The sequence below is a fragment of the Tachypleus tridentatus genome, chromosome 3 (assembly GCF_004210375.1).
Source record: "Tachypleus tridentatus isolate NWPU-2018 chromosome 3, ASM421037v1, whole genome shotgun sequence".
Taxonomy (NCBI): Eukaryota; Metazoa; Arthropoda; class Merostomata; order Xiphosura; family Limulidae; genus Tachypleus; species Tachypleus tridentatus.
The window spans coordinates 101,807,653-101,821,312 of record NC_134827.1 but is presented as its reverse complement, the minus strand read 5'-3'; positions in this window follow the sequence as shown (position 1 = coordinate 101,821,312).

The window sequence follows — 13,660 nt, the reverse complement described above, 5'->3', positions numbered from 1 at the left end:
CAGAATTTAGTTAGAATGGAAACTGCGAAAATAATGCTATAAACTCTACTCTGAAGGAAGTCTTAGCATGAAAGCCTTGAAGTGAAATGGGATTATGGCCGAAAGTACAGCTAACAGCGAGGGTGCGCGACGAATGGAACAACGCATTATAATCTTTATAAGTACGAACATTGGATTTAGATAGCCATATTCATTTGTGAGGTAAGTCTTAGTTATGATTTACGCAGGTACTCGCTTTGGTCAGACGTTTAAGTTAATGACACTAAGTGTAAAAAAATCTTTATAATAGAAGTGTATGTGCATATATTTTTCATTAGCAGTTTCATTTAAACATTCGTGACATTAACGTGTGTGTTTGTGCATGGTTTTGCTATTATTTATTCAAAATACCCGTTCTATTTTATACACCACGAATAACGGAAATGCAACAGATTGCCTCCGTGGCTGACGTGACCGAATAAAACATTATTGGATATTCTCAGTTATGTCACATTATGGCTTGAAAGAAAATTAGAATAGTTGAATTCAACGATTTTACATTAATTCGCCAAAGAGCTTAGTACAGTTTACTTTTCTTTTCTGATGAAGGAACATGTTCCACACAGTCTTCTCTCAATTATCTTGATGAGCTCCCGTGTAAGGGGCGTTCCCACCTATTGCGCGCGCAATAATGAAGCGCGCACGTGCAGAGACCGTCCGTTATTTTTGCTCATTTGGATTACATTGATTAAGGAAAGCCTTGTGGAGTTGATTGACTCTATTGAAGAGTTTGGGAAATGAGATGGAAGACAGAGAGCATCCACTGCACTACCTACAAGTCCTTAATGAACAGAGAAATCTTGGGAACAAATTGACACTGGATCTACCCTAAAGTAATTTCAGTTTCTATCGACAGTAAGGAATTTCATTTAGAGTAGATAAAACGAACAGGAATTCCGCAAACCGTTTTTTTATTTGTTTTTTTTTACTACTGGACGTAATACATGATTACTGGTTATCATTAAAAATCAAGTTTCTGGTTTCAGTAACTTATCCAAGTTTGTTTCTTCTTAATTTGAAAGTTCAATCTTCTTGTCTTTCTGAAAAACTTATTTTATTTGTCTATTGGTGATTACAATTTCACATATTCCTCGTTGAAATTTCCAGCCTGCTTGGAACAAAATGAAGTCACTTCTTGATTAAAACTATGCATTTTGAAAGAGCAGTTCTCTAGAAGTCATAAACAAAATCAAAATTATCTCTAAAAAAGTCACGACTTTTATAATTGGAGTACCTCTTATGGAGCGATAGTAAACTTACGCGCTTATAACGATAAAATCCAGGGCGTGATTCCCCATGGCGAGTCTTACACAGCATTGAAACGAATGTGTTTTTATGGTGTGAAACATAATATAGTTAGTTACCTGAGTTCTATTCCCTGAATTTCAGATTCAATCAAACTAATATTAATATTTATTATGAAACTTACAAATAAAAGAAAAAGAGAAAACGGTTGATAAAGTTGAAACTGTCTTATTATTTGATTGAACGTACTTAGCTGACTAACGGATTCAATTTCTGGTTAAGCTAACAGATTTATTTCTAAAGTTCTAACCTTATTACTCGTACAAGTTCTAATCTTACTTGTATTACAATCATGACCATACTTAGGCCTAGTACCACGTACGTCGTTTATGAAGTGCCGTCAGCAATTAACAGTTATTCTTATTAGGCTTATCCCACGCAAAATATCTTAACGATTTTGATAATATTTCAATCATCTTTAACTTGCCAAATATTATATAACTGTTTTACTCTAATGTTTTTCAAGTAATTCTTTTTTTTTTTTTTTACATATTATAAAACTGTAACAGTCTATAACTAGAATCTCTGATATTTCTCGCAAGTACACAAAATCGTTCGATGTAAAACAAAAACAATATTTGTCATTAAAAATCTTGGATACTATTCCAGGAAATAATTTGATAGATGTTTTTGTTTGCAAAATATAAAAATAAATAATAAAATAATTTTGTGAGTCTCAAATATTCAAACTTGATTTTCCAATCATAAAGCAGTCGAATCTTAGTTATTTTACCATAATTATTTATTATAATTAAGGATGTTTATTCGGAACATATGCATTGTAATTCATTACAAATTAAAATAAACCAGTTTGATGCATTTAAAACATAATACATAAACATTTATAGGTGATCTACATTTCGTACATTGTTAATATGGATCTGTTGTTAGTATTTGTTTGTTTGTAAGTAATGTCTTATTCCTTTCCTGTTTATGACTAGCTTAATTAAATGTTATTGGTTTTATTATTTGGAATAATTTTTAACCAGATTTTTACATCGTGAAGATTACCTTTCATTATTAATTTGGTGTATTGACTTGAGACTAAAGTGGGCCTCTTTACCTAGTGGAACCTTGCGAGATTGTTATAAGCTATATTTTTTAACGTTGTAACTTGTTTGTTAGCTAGAAGGCGCACGATGTTAAGGTCAATACGTTTGTGGGAGTAGGCCCAGAATATTCTAATATGAAGTCATGAAAACATAGTGAATTTGTGAAATATCCAGAACAAGGATTAGATACAAATACGTATCTATTTGTCAATATGTTGAGCAAGTTTGTAGAGTGAATCACTGAAACGTAGATAGTTTATTATTATTTACTATTATTTTATATCTGTAGTATCTACAATGTTGTATGCGGATTACTGTTACTGATCGATACACAAGTTACTGATAAGCAAAACTAATTTACGCTTATTTAGGAGTGTGATGGACTTACCATTATTTATTTATTTTAATATCGTTATTTATTCATTATATTTGTAGAAGATTCTTGAGGGTGAGAATCAATAATATATGTTTTACAAAATCACTTGCGTATCGTTAGTATTGTTGGGCCAACTGAAATGTTCCCCGCTGGAACAGCGATAAGTCTACTAACTTACAACGCTAAATTCAGGGGTCCGATTCCCCTCGGTGGACACAGCAGGTGTCCCGATATGGCTTTGCTATAAGAAAACACACACACACACCAACTAAGTATCTAGAAATTCGCCTAACGCTCATAAAATGTAACCAACGCCAGGTGCATAAAAGAAAAAGAGAGCGTATATATTATCGATTTACTATGGTTGGTATACTATATACCCTGGTCCGCCATGAACAGGTGTTTAAGGCGCTTAACTCGTAAAATAAGGGACGCAGAATTCAAATCTCAGTCACACCAAAAATGTCTGCTCTTTCAGTCGGGGAGCTTTATAATGTTACAGTCAATCCCTCTTTTCGTTGATAAAATAGTATCTCAATAGGTGGCTGTGGGAAGTGATAAGTAGCTACCTTCTATCTAGGATATACTTCGTGTAGCCTTGCGCGAAATTCAAAATCAAACATACTATACACCTCGGAAGCTATAACTGTGGTTAAAGTTTATTAATCGGGAAACTACAGATATCTGACCAGGAACGTTTATAGATTTCGAACATTATAGATTATTTAACTTGAGCTGGTTAATATTGGACAGTAGTATTTTTACAATGACATAATATAACTTTAGTGGTAAAAAAATCAGGTGTGATCAGCGAAGAGATAGATAGCTCACGGTTAAATGAATTGTATCTATATCAGCTCGAAATTAATTCGCTCATCGTGAACCCTCGATGAGATATCTAGTTCCAGACCAGATATGAGATTCGATATTGTTTGTAGGTTTGTAAAATTTTTGCATATAAATCGTTAGTTGTAATACTTATATATGATAACCTTTATTAAAACTGTATGGTTGTTTGTATATTAAAATATATTTGTATTAAGTGAAAAAACACAACAACTATATGTATCAATGCTGTTGGCAAATATCATAAATTTGATACATCTCTACATTCAAATGTATCTCAGAACGGCTAGAATGGGTATTTACACTTTTATTTATAAGCAGAGAACAACGTTTCGACCTTCCTAGGTCATCTTCAGTTTAACATAAAAGCAAAGGTTAATCCTTCTGAGATACATTTTTATTTCAAGTGGGTTTCTCGTCATCAAGAATTGCATCCCTACATTTAATTAACTTCTAAATCCAAATTACAATTTAATCCAGTTTCAGACTATTTGAAATCGCAATACGTAACATAATAAATTGGAAGCCTATGTAACACGAGTTATTATTAAATACCCTAAATAATTATAATATTGATTCCTGGGCAGTATTACTTAAAATAAGAATAAGACAGAGTTAGCTGAAATACACTGTAATAATCAAGAAGTTACCTATAATAAAGTTGTATATTTGTTACGACGAGGGAAACCCTATTCTTTCAAAGGTGGGATATCCAATAGCACAGTAGGATATCGTTGAACTTATATTCCTAGAAACCGGGTTTGGATACCCTTGGTGGACAGAGCACATATAATTCATTGTGTAGTTTTTTTGCATAATAACAAACGAGAGAGAAGATGCATTTCGAAGCTGATACACATATTTGAAAAGAAATAAGGAAAATACTGGATGATGCAAGCAGCAGACTGTGTGTGATTGGTCCAGACAGACAGTGACTCTCACAACAAAGTATCTGTCCCTGGTTGTTGAGGCTTTCCAAATTTATATCTCAATAATTAATACAAACGAATTGTTTATTTGAAATTTCGTAAACAAATTGCTGCGGTATTTGTATCATACTCGCGGTAAAAGCTATTGAGGCAATCTTCCGCCGACCCTAATTTTGAGCTGTTGACCGGTCAGTAGCACCTTACCACTAACACTCGTATATCGTGCCCATAAAGAAACTGTTTTTTAAAAGTATAAAAAAAATAGGATGATCGTTAAATATTCGTTTTTCTTCTAAAAAAATTATTCATTTGTTTATATGACTGACATTTTAATGTGTGCATTATACTGACGAATATTAAATTATTCAGTCACCAATGAAGAGTATTTATTATTCAAAATACATTATGATCAATTTAAAATATGCGTATTATTTTGATATCAACCATATACTCTTTATAATGTGGTAAGCTAAGGATCTGTTTGTTTTTGAATTTCGCATAAAGCTACTCGAGGGCTATCTGTGCTAGCCGTCCCTAATTTAGCAGTGTAAAACTAGAGGGAAGGCAGCTAGTCATCACCACCCACCGCCAACTCTTGGGCTCCTCTTTTACCAACGAATAGTGGGATTGATTGACCGTAACATTATAACGCTCCCACGGCTGAAAGGGCGAGCATGTTTGGCGCGACGGGGATGCCAAACCACGACCCTCAGATTACGAGTCACACGCCTTAACACGCTTGGCCATACCGGGTCCGCTAAGGATCTACACACACACACACACACACATATATATACTAGTAAAATTGCCAAGTTTATATTTGAAATGGGTCTAAATTTTCTAGTCGGAAATCCACTGGGAAATGAATCCTATCTCGAAGTATTCCTTTGGCCAGCAGTGATACAAACACAGCCTTTTTTTAGGGACAGAAAGCACAAGCACATTTATATATTGTCGCCATCTTTCAACCACATTAAAGCAGTTCCTTGTTTATTTGCTTGTAATAAAGTACAAAGTTGAACAATGGGCTATTTATGCTCTGTCCACCACGGGTACCGAAATTCGGTATCTAGTGTTATTAGCCTGCAGAGATACCGCTGTGCCACTGGAGGCGCTCATTTTTGTAATCTCAGTTTTCAAGGAAATTTAGGGCTATAATTTAATTCCGGTTTGTCAAACCAAAAGTGAAACCTTACGGGTTTTTTTGTCTCATTGAAAAATTACGCTAATAAATCCTTGTAATCCTACTTTTAAAATTGGCATATGTTATTCAGCATGCGCAAAATTTCGTTTTTAAAAACAAAAGTGAAGCTTTACGTTTTTTTTTTGTCTCATTGAAAAATTACGCTAATATATCTCAAATCCTTGTAATCCTACTTTTAAAATTGGCTATGTTATTGAGCATGCGCAAAAATTGTTTAAATAATAATCAATCTTTTAAAAACGTGTAAAGTGCAAAAAACATAACACATAACTGATTTATTGGCTGTTAGAATATTATTAGTAATAGTGCATAAACAATGGGTTTTCATTCAGATTTTAATGTTTGTCAAATTTCGAAAGTTAGCGTTGGTTTTACGATCCAGTATGGTGCTATAGAATGACGTTGAGGAATACTTGGTGAAGTAAAGTTCACCACAAAATGACTTGCTTGTCTTCGATAAAAATAAGTACAACACATAAAGCTGGGTGGCAAAACTACAAATCCATACCTACTTTCAGTTTAATATAAAATATGTAATTTCTTTCAAAGTTCCTCCCCAGAGACATAGCGGTATGTTTGCAGACCTACAACGCTGGAAATAGGTTTCGATTTCTTATACATACCGAATATAAGGATAAAGAGAAATCACTGGATGTTTTTTTATTTTAAAAATTATATTATAATTATGTATACATTCACCAGATGGCGACTGTATTAACTGTATTACTTCAAGCATACTACCTCGACTAGAAACGCTATTGAGTTGTTGTTTTGAATAAACACAAAGCTACACAATGGGCTATCTGTGCTCTGCCCACCACGGGTATCGAAACCCGGTTTTCAGCGTTGTAAGTCCGCAGACTTACCGCTGAGCCACTGGGGAGTGCTATTGAGAAAGTCTGTTAGATATTAAATTCGTAAACCCATTTAATAAGCGGGTAGTACAATAGCGCATTAATTATTTAATCAAGAAATAGCAATTCGAATGACCGCATTTACGACCTAACAAATAAAAAAAAGAAGCTTTCATATAAATGGAAGGGCAACAATATGATAATAAATAGTTAGAAATCGATATTTATGTATTATTCTGCTTGCTTGCCTGTTGTCAGAAAATGGTGACGCAAATATTTACATAAACCCGTTTTCTTATTTTGTATTAAAATTGGAAAGATGGAATAATATTAGTAAAAGCATTGCATTTATTATCCTGCTCTCAGGTTTGAAGAACGGTGGTGGCGTGAAACGCCATCTATTAAATTCAGTTTTACTTTCAAAATTTCACCTTTTCTGTTTATCCTGTTGGTTTTACCAATTTCATTTGTGATGTTGTTATAGGTTTGTTTTTTTGTTTTGTTTTGCTTTTTCAGCGCAAAACTATGCTATGGGCTATTCGTTTGCTGTAGAGAATTAAATTCCGGATTTTAACGTTGTAAATCTGTGAACTTATCGGTGAATCGTCTCTCACCGTGTGAAACATTTTTATATCCAAACACACGTAAAGAGAGTGGTTATTATATAACATGAAGAACGAAGCGCAGTCAGTGTACTGTTATAGGCTCTCAGTGGTTTGTCAAAATCTCAAACTCAAACTAAAGTTCATTATCGTCTCTAAAGTTTTCGTTTTCTTTAAATGTGCTTTTTTTCCTAATGCAATATATTTACTCTAATATCATAACTACAAAAAAATTTCGTTTTCAATGCTTCCTGTCAGTACTAGACACTTCGAAAATAAATTATCTTTATTGGCGTTAACATGAAAAATAAATAAATAATATTATTTCATATTTTTTACCCTAAATATTTTATTTGTAAATGACTTAAATAAAATTGAAAATAACTAAATTTTACCTATTTAATTTAACTCACACCATGATATTTGATTTTAAGAAGATTTTTGATATAAATATCGCCTATAGCAAAAATATGACGTAATTTAAGACACTTTTTAAGTTTCTGTAATAGACAAAACCGCTTATTCGCGTAAGGTGCAGCATATCGCTCCTACGTAAACTGTCAGGCTATATGCAACCTAACAAACCACTGGCAGTACAATATACCCATGTTGAAATGAAAACTAACCTTGATTGTGTTACACGTACAACCCGTTTAAGGTTCAACAATAATCCTAAATTTTGCCGGTATTTTTAAGGCAAGTTTTGACGGCTTTTCACGTGCTCACGATCTGAAAAAAACGTGAATGGCGAAACCATACCGCCATCGTCGTAGTGAAATACCCGTTAGTATGATACCAGAAGACGTTTAATGCATACCAAACCTCTTAAATGGGTTTGCTACAGTTTTATAAACTGAATTGGAGCCCTAGCTATGTTACACGTGAGCTAAGTACAAATCTAATTATATCTTAATCTACCGTATGATTGTCAGACGTACAGTTATTATGATAAACGTCTGTCTGTTTGAAAGATATTAAAGATCATATTGCTACTAGTAGCTTTCAAGACTGTGGATTCCGTCACCTCTCGCAGTGAACGATTATTCTTGCTGTTAAATAGTTATAAGAACTCTAAGAAATATGACAAAAAACTTCATGAAAAAGTTTTATAACACGTCAACTAGACAAGCCATATAAGGCCCCAGCATGGCCATGTATGAGGGTATGAGGGTCGTGGGTTCGAATCCCCGTCACACCAAACATGCTCGTCTTCTTAGCCGTGAGGGCGTTATAATGTAACTATCAATCCCACTATTTGTTTGTAAAAAAGTAGCCCAAGAGTTGGCGGTGGATGGTGATGACTAGCTGCCTTCCCTCTAGCCTTACACTGCTAAATTAGGGACGGCTAGCGCAGATAGCCCTCGTGTAGCTTTGGCGAAATTCAAAACAAACCAACCAGCCGTGTACAATGCTGGCGAGACCATTCCCTCAACACCAAGACTCACCAGAAGTTCTGAAGATGGTATATTTAATAATCAAGCCCTCCAATCATCCTAGTTTACAGTAATTAGTAACTATTGTCCAAAAGTTATTTCAAGTAATCTAATTTTAATTGAATCTATGAAACAAAGCGTAATATAATTTTCTCACGCCTGGTCAACTTTCAGTTACTACCACTGTAAACTTAATTTGATCACCTTTTTTGAGAAACGTGAATATAAACTTATTTCGTGAAACCTCAAAAATTATCACATTAGGCTAGCCGTCTGTGGCCATGTCTTCTGCCTCGAAAGTAAAGTTTGGTAAATTTTCACCTTTCTTTTACGTTTCTCGTTGCTACCGCAACAACGTACGGATATCTGTGTAATTATTTCGTGCCTTAGAGTGAGAATTTAATTAAAACTTGATGTGTCTAAGACTAGAAGCACCAAGCAGACGATAATGAGCTGTATAATGAATTCACTCTTTGATTAGGTCCTTTTGTGTTGACGTCACGTGCAGATAATGAAAGCAACGGAAATGAAATTATTAGAGTTTTCCCTCTCGGCCATCAACATGCGTGGAATTCCTCAACTGACAAAAGTTTATTAATACATTTTCCTCTTGTATGTGTTTCAGGCTGAGGACGCGAAGCCAAAATTGTTCGTTTAATTTGGCACCACGCATGCTAGTTTGAAAACCACGAGACCTCGCGAATTATTGCGTAACAGAGCTAAACCTGATGTGATGTACCACTTTTTCAGTTGGGCTGGGTCCGGCATGGCTAGGTGGTTAAGGCACTCGACTCGTAATCTGAGGGTTAGGGGTTCGAATCTCCGTCACACCAAACATGCTCGACCTTTCAGCCGTGGGAGCGTTATAATGTGAGAATCAATCCTACTATTCCTTGGTAAAAGAGAAGTCCAAAGGTCGACGATGGGTGTTGACGACTAGTTGCCTTCGATCTAACCTTACACTGCTAAATTAGGGACGGTTGCGCAGATAGCCCTCGTGTAACTTTGCGCGAAATTCAAAAACAAACAATAAATAAGCCTCAGTGTCTTTTATTTTTATTTTAACCGCTAGGGCACTGAAACAAAGTGATCTCACTCAAAATGTGACGGGTTCGTGTAATAGCGCAAACATCGAAAATACTTTCTCTTTTTAGTGTTTTGTTCATGATAGTAAAAAACAAAAAGTACGAATATCGATTACACATTAGCGAAAATGCTAGACTAGTGCTAACACTTCCCATTGTTAGTCGCTAGATGGGCGCTAATACTTCCTCATTGTTAGTCGTTAGATGGGCGCTAATACTTCCTCATTGTTAGTCGTTAGATGGGCGCTAATACTCCCCATTGTTAGTCGCTAGATGGGCGCTAATACTCCCCATTGTTAGTCGCTAGATGGGCGCTAATACTTCTTATTGTTAGTCGCTAGACTGGTGCTAACACTTCCCATTGTTAGTCGCTAGACTGGTGCTAATACTTCCCCTTGTTAGTCGCTAGATGGGTGCTAATACTTCCCCTTGTTAGTCGCTAGATGGGCGCTAATACTTCCTATTGTTAGTCGCTAGATGGGCGCTAATACTTCTCCTTGTTAGTCACTAGATGGGCGCTAATGCTTCCCCATTGTTAGTCGCTAGATGGGCGCTAATACTTCCCATTGTTAGTCGCTAGATGGGCGCTAATACTTCCCCTTTTTAGTCGCTAGGTTGGCGTTAATACTTCCCCTTGTTAGTCGCTAGATGGGCGCTAATACTTCCTCATTGTTAGTCGTTAGATGGGCGCTAATACTTCCCCTTGTTAGTCGCTAGATGGGCGCTAATACTTCCTCATTGTTAGTCGTTAGATGGGCGCTAATACTTCCCCTTGTTAGTCGCTAGATGGGCGCTAATACTTCCTCATTGTTAGTCGTTAGATGGGCGCTAATACTTCCCCTTGTTAGTCGTTAGATGGGCGCTAATACTTCCTCATTGTTAGTCGTTAGATGGGCGCTAATACTTCCCCTTGTTAGTCGCTAGATGGGCGCTAATACTTCCCCTTGTTAGTCGTTAGATGAACGCTAATACTTCCTCATGGTTAGTCGTTAGATGGGCGCTAATACTTCCCCTTGTTAGTCGCTAGATGGGCGCTAATACTTCCCCTTGTTAGTCGTTAGATGGGCGCTAATACTTCTTATTGTTAGTCGCTAGACTGGTGCTAATACTTCCTCATTGTTAGTCGCTAGATGGGCGCTAATACTCCCCATTGTTAGTCGCTAGATGGGCGCTAATACTTCCCCTTGTTAGTCGTTAGATGGGCGCTAATACTTCTTATTGTTAGTCGCTAGACTGGTGCTAATACTTCCTCATTGTTAGTCGCTAGATGGGCGCTAATACTCCCCATTGTTAGTCGCTAGATGGGCGCTAATACTCCCCATTGTTAGTCGCTAGATGGGCGCTAATACTTCCCCTTGTTAGTCGCTAGATGGGCGCTAATGCTTCCCCATTGTTAGTCGCTAGATGGGCGCTAATACTTCCCATTGTTAGTCGCTAGATGGGCGCTAATACTTCCCCTTGTTAGTCGCTAGGTTGGCGTTAATACTTCCCCTTGTTAGTCGCTAGATGGGCGCTAATACTTCCCCTTGTTAGTCGTTAGATGGGCGCTAATACTTCTTATTGTTAGTCGCTAGATGGGCGCTAATACTCCCCATTGTTAGTCGCTAGATGGGCGCTAATACTTCCCTATTGTTAGTCGCTAGATGGGCGCTAATACTTCCCATTGTTAGTCGCTAGATGGGCGCTAATACTTCCCCTTGTTAGTCGCTAGGTTGGGACTAACAACTTAAAAGCGTGTTGTTATTGGGTTTAACAACAAACAAATACATACGTAGAGTAGACGTAAAACTAGATTGTGTTTTATTTACTCACCAAATGCTCACTCACAAAATAATTATATAAAACTCATTGTTTTGTCATTAAGCAGAAAGCTACGCAAACGGCTATCTATGCTGTTCTCACCACGGGTATCGAAATCCAGTTTATAGCGATATATGTCGGCCGACATACCACTGTACCACTGGGGGAGGGCATTAAACTTAAATATACGTACCAGTGGTGGCCCATCATAGCTGTCTAGGTGGTTAAGGGACTCGACTCATAATCTGAGGGTCGCAGGTTCGAATCCCGGTCGCACCAAAACATGCTCGCCCTTTCAGCCGTGGGGGCGTTATAATGTTACGGTCAATCCCACTATTCGTTAGTAAAAGAGTAGCCCAAGAGTTGGCGGTGGGTGTTGATGACTAGTTGCCTTCCCTCTAGTCTTTCACTGATAAATTAGGGACGGCTACCATAGATAGCCTTCGCGTAGCTTTGTGCGAAATTCAAAAACAAAAACAAGACTCCGTCGATATATTTTCGCCTTCAAAACGTGCGCAGGTTTCCGTCGTTTCCTGTAATATTTTCTCATCCGGAGACTGAGCAGACTTGTAATGTTTATTCAGACAAGTTAAAAAGAAGATGGCAAAACACTTGAAGTCTGTTTAAGATAATAAACTTTTATTATTCTGGTAGTCATGCAGAATCAACGTACGTATCAACACCTGCACTAGCTGTCCCTCATTTTGAGCTGAAAAATTAGAGAGCACACAACCAAATAACAGCACACGCCGTCAACTCTTGGATTGCACATCTCTGACAGAATAGTGGATTTCACCATCACTTAGGCGTAAGATGCGATTATTCCGACGGGTTAACAACCAGACCATGTTCGACCCAAAATGACAAACATTCTTTTCTAATAAGCAATGAATTGTTTAGATATTACTAATAATAGACTTCGCCAACGTTTCACAAAGTATGGGGGAGCGCCCTCTATGTAGGTGCAAATAGTCTCTTAGGGGCGCGAGTAGATCCAATAGTGCCAAAATGTCAAATTAATGGTATGAATATATATATATATATTTCATTAATAATAAGCAATTATTAAAACACATAGACATTTTGATGCGTATCCGTGTGTTACATATTGTCGCTTAACGTACTCTTATCACTCATTTAGAAAATAGAAGGCAGGCAAGAAAGCATTCTTATTAAAGGTTCGTTTAATACAAAGGGCTATCTGTGCTTTGCTCATCACGGCTATCGAAACCCACTTTCTAGTGGTATAAGTCCGTAGACGCACCACTGCGTCACTGGGGACGCTTATTAGACACGGATGTCAAACGTTTGGGAAACACTTGACTATACAGTAGAGTAAAACAAACTAAATAAATATTAAAAGTATTTCATTAAATAAGTTAAGTTTATTGAGTTTTAGTTTGTGTTTAGCTATAATATAGAAAAATAAACCGGCTGAATGAGCAAGCATGTTAGGTGTGACGAGGATTTGAAGCTGCGACCTTCGAATTGCGAGTCGATCGCTCTGACCACTCAGCCATGCCGCGACTAGAAAGTTACAGAAATATGCGGAAAGTCTGCATATGTTACACAGGGTGTTTGGAAAGTCACTGTACACTTATATATTTATTGACAGACATGTTTCAATCTAGAATACAGGAGGTAAATATGAATGACAATTATAAACAATGTTGAAAGCAACCCCCGTTGGCATCAATACAGGCCTGGATCCTTCTTATTTTGTTTCTAAACACCGCTATCAGTTGCTGGCTTGAAATAGACTGAATGAATGCTGTTATCACTGCTTTCAAAACTGCACAGTAACTTTCCGAACACCCTGTAGAAGGTACGTTTACTACGTGTGTTGTGAATTAATGAAAATATCCTACGAAACAGTGTAATAAAGTAATACTTTAATTGAAAACAGCATCTATGGTCTTATTTTCCAATGTTACGTTCTGTAATAAGAATGTAAGAACATGTCGACAAAAGAAGAATTGATTTCAAAAGAGAGGAATGCACTTGGAGTTCCAAGTTGTGATGACGTAACAGTTGTGATGACGTAAACATAGATTCGGTTCAAAAGAAACGTAACGATATTTATGTTGACAAAAATACAAACTGATAGCACGTTATAGACAATTGAGTAGTTTGGC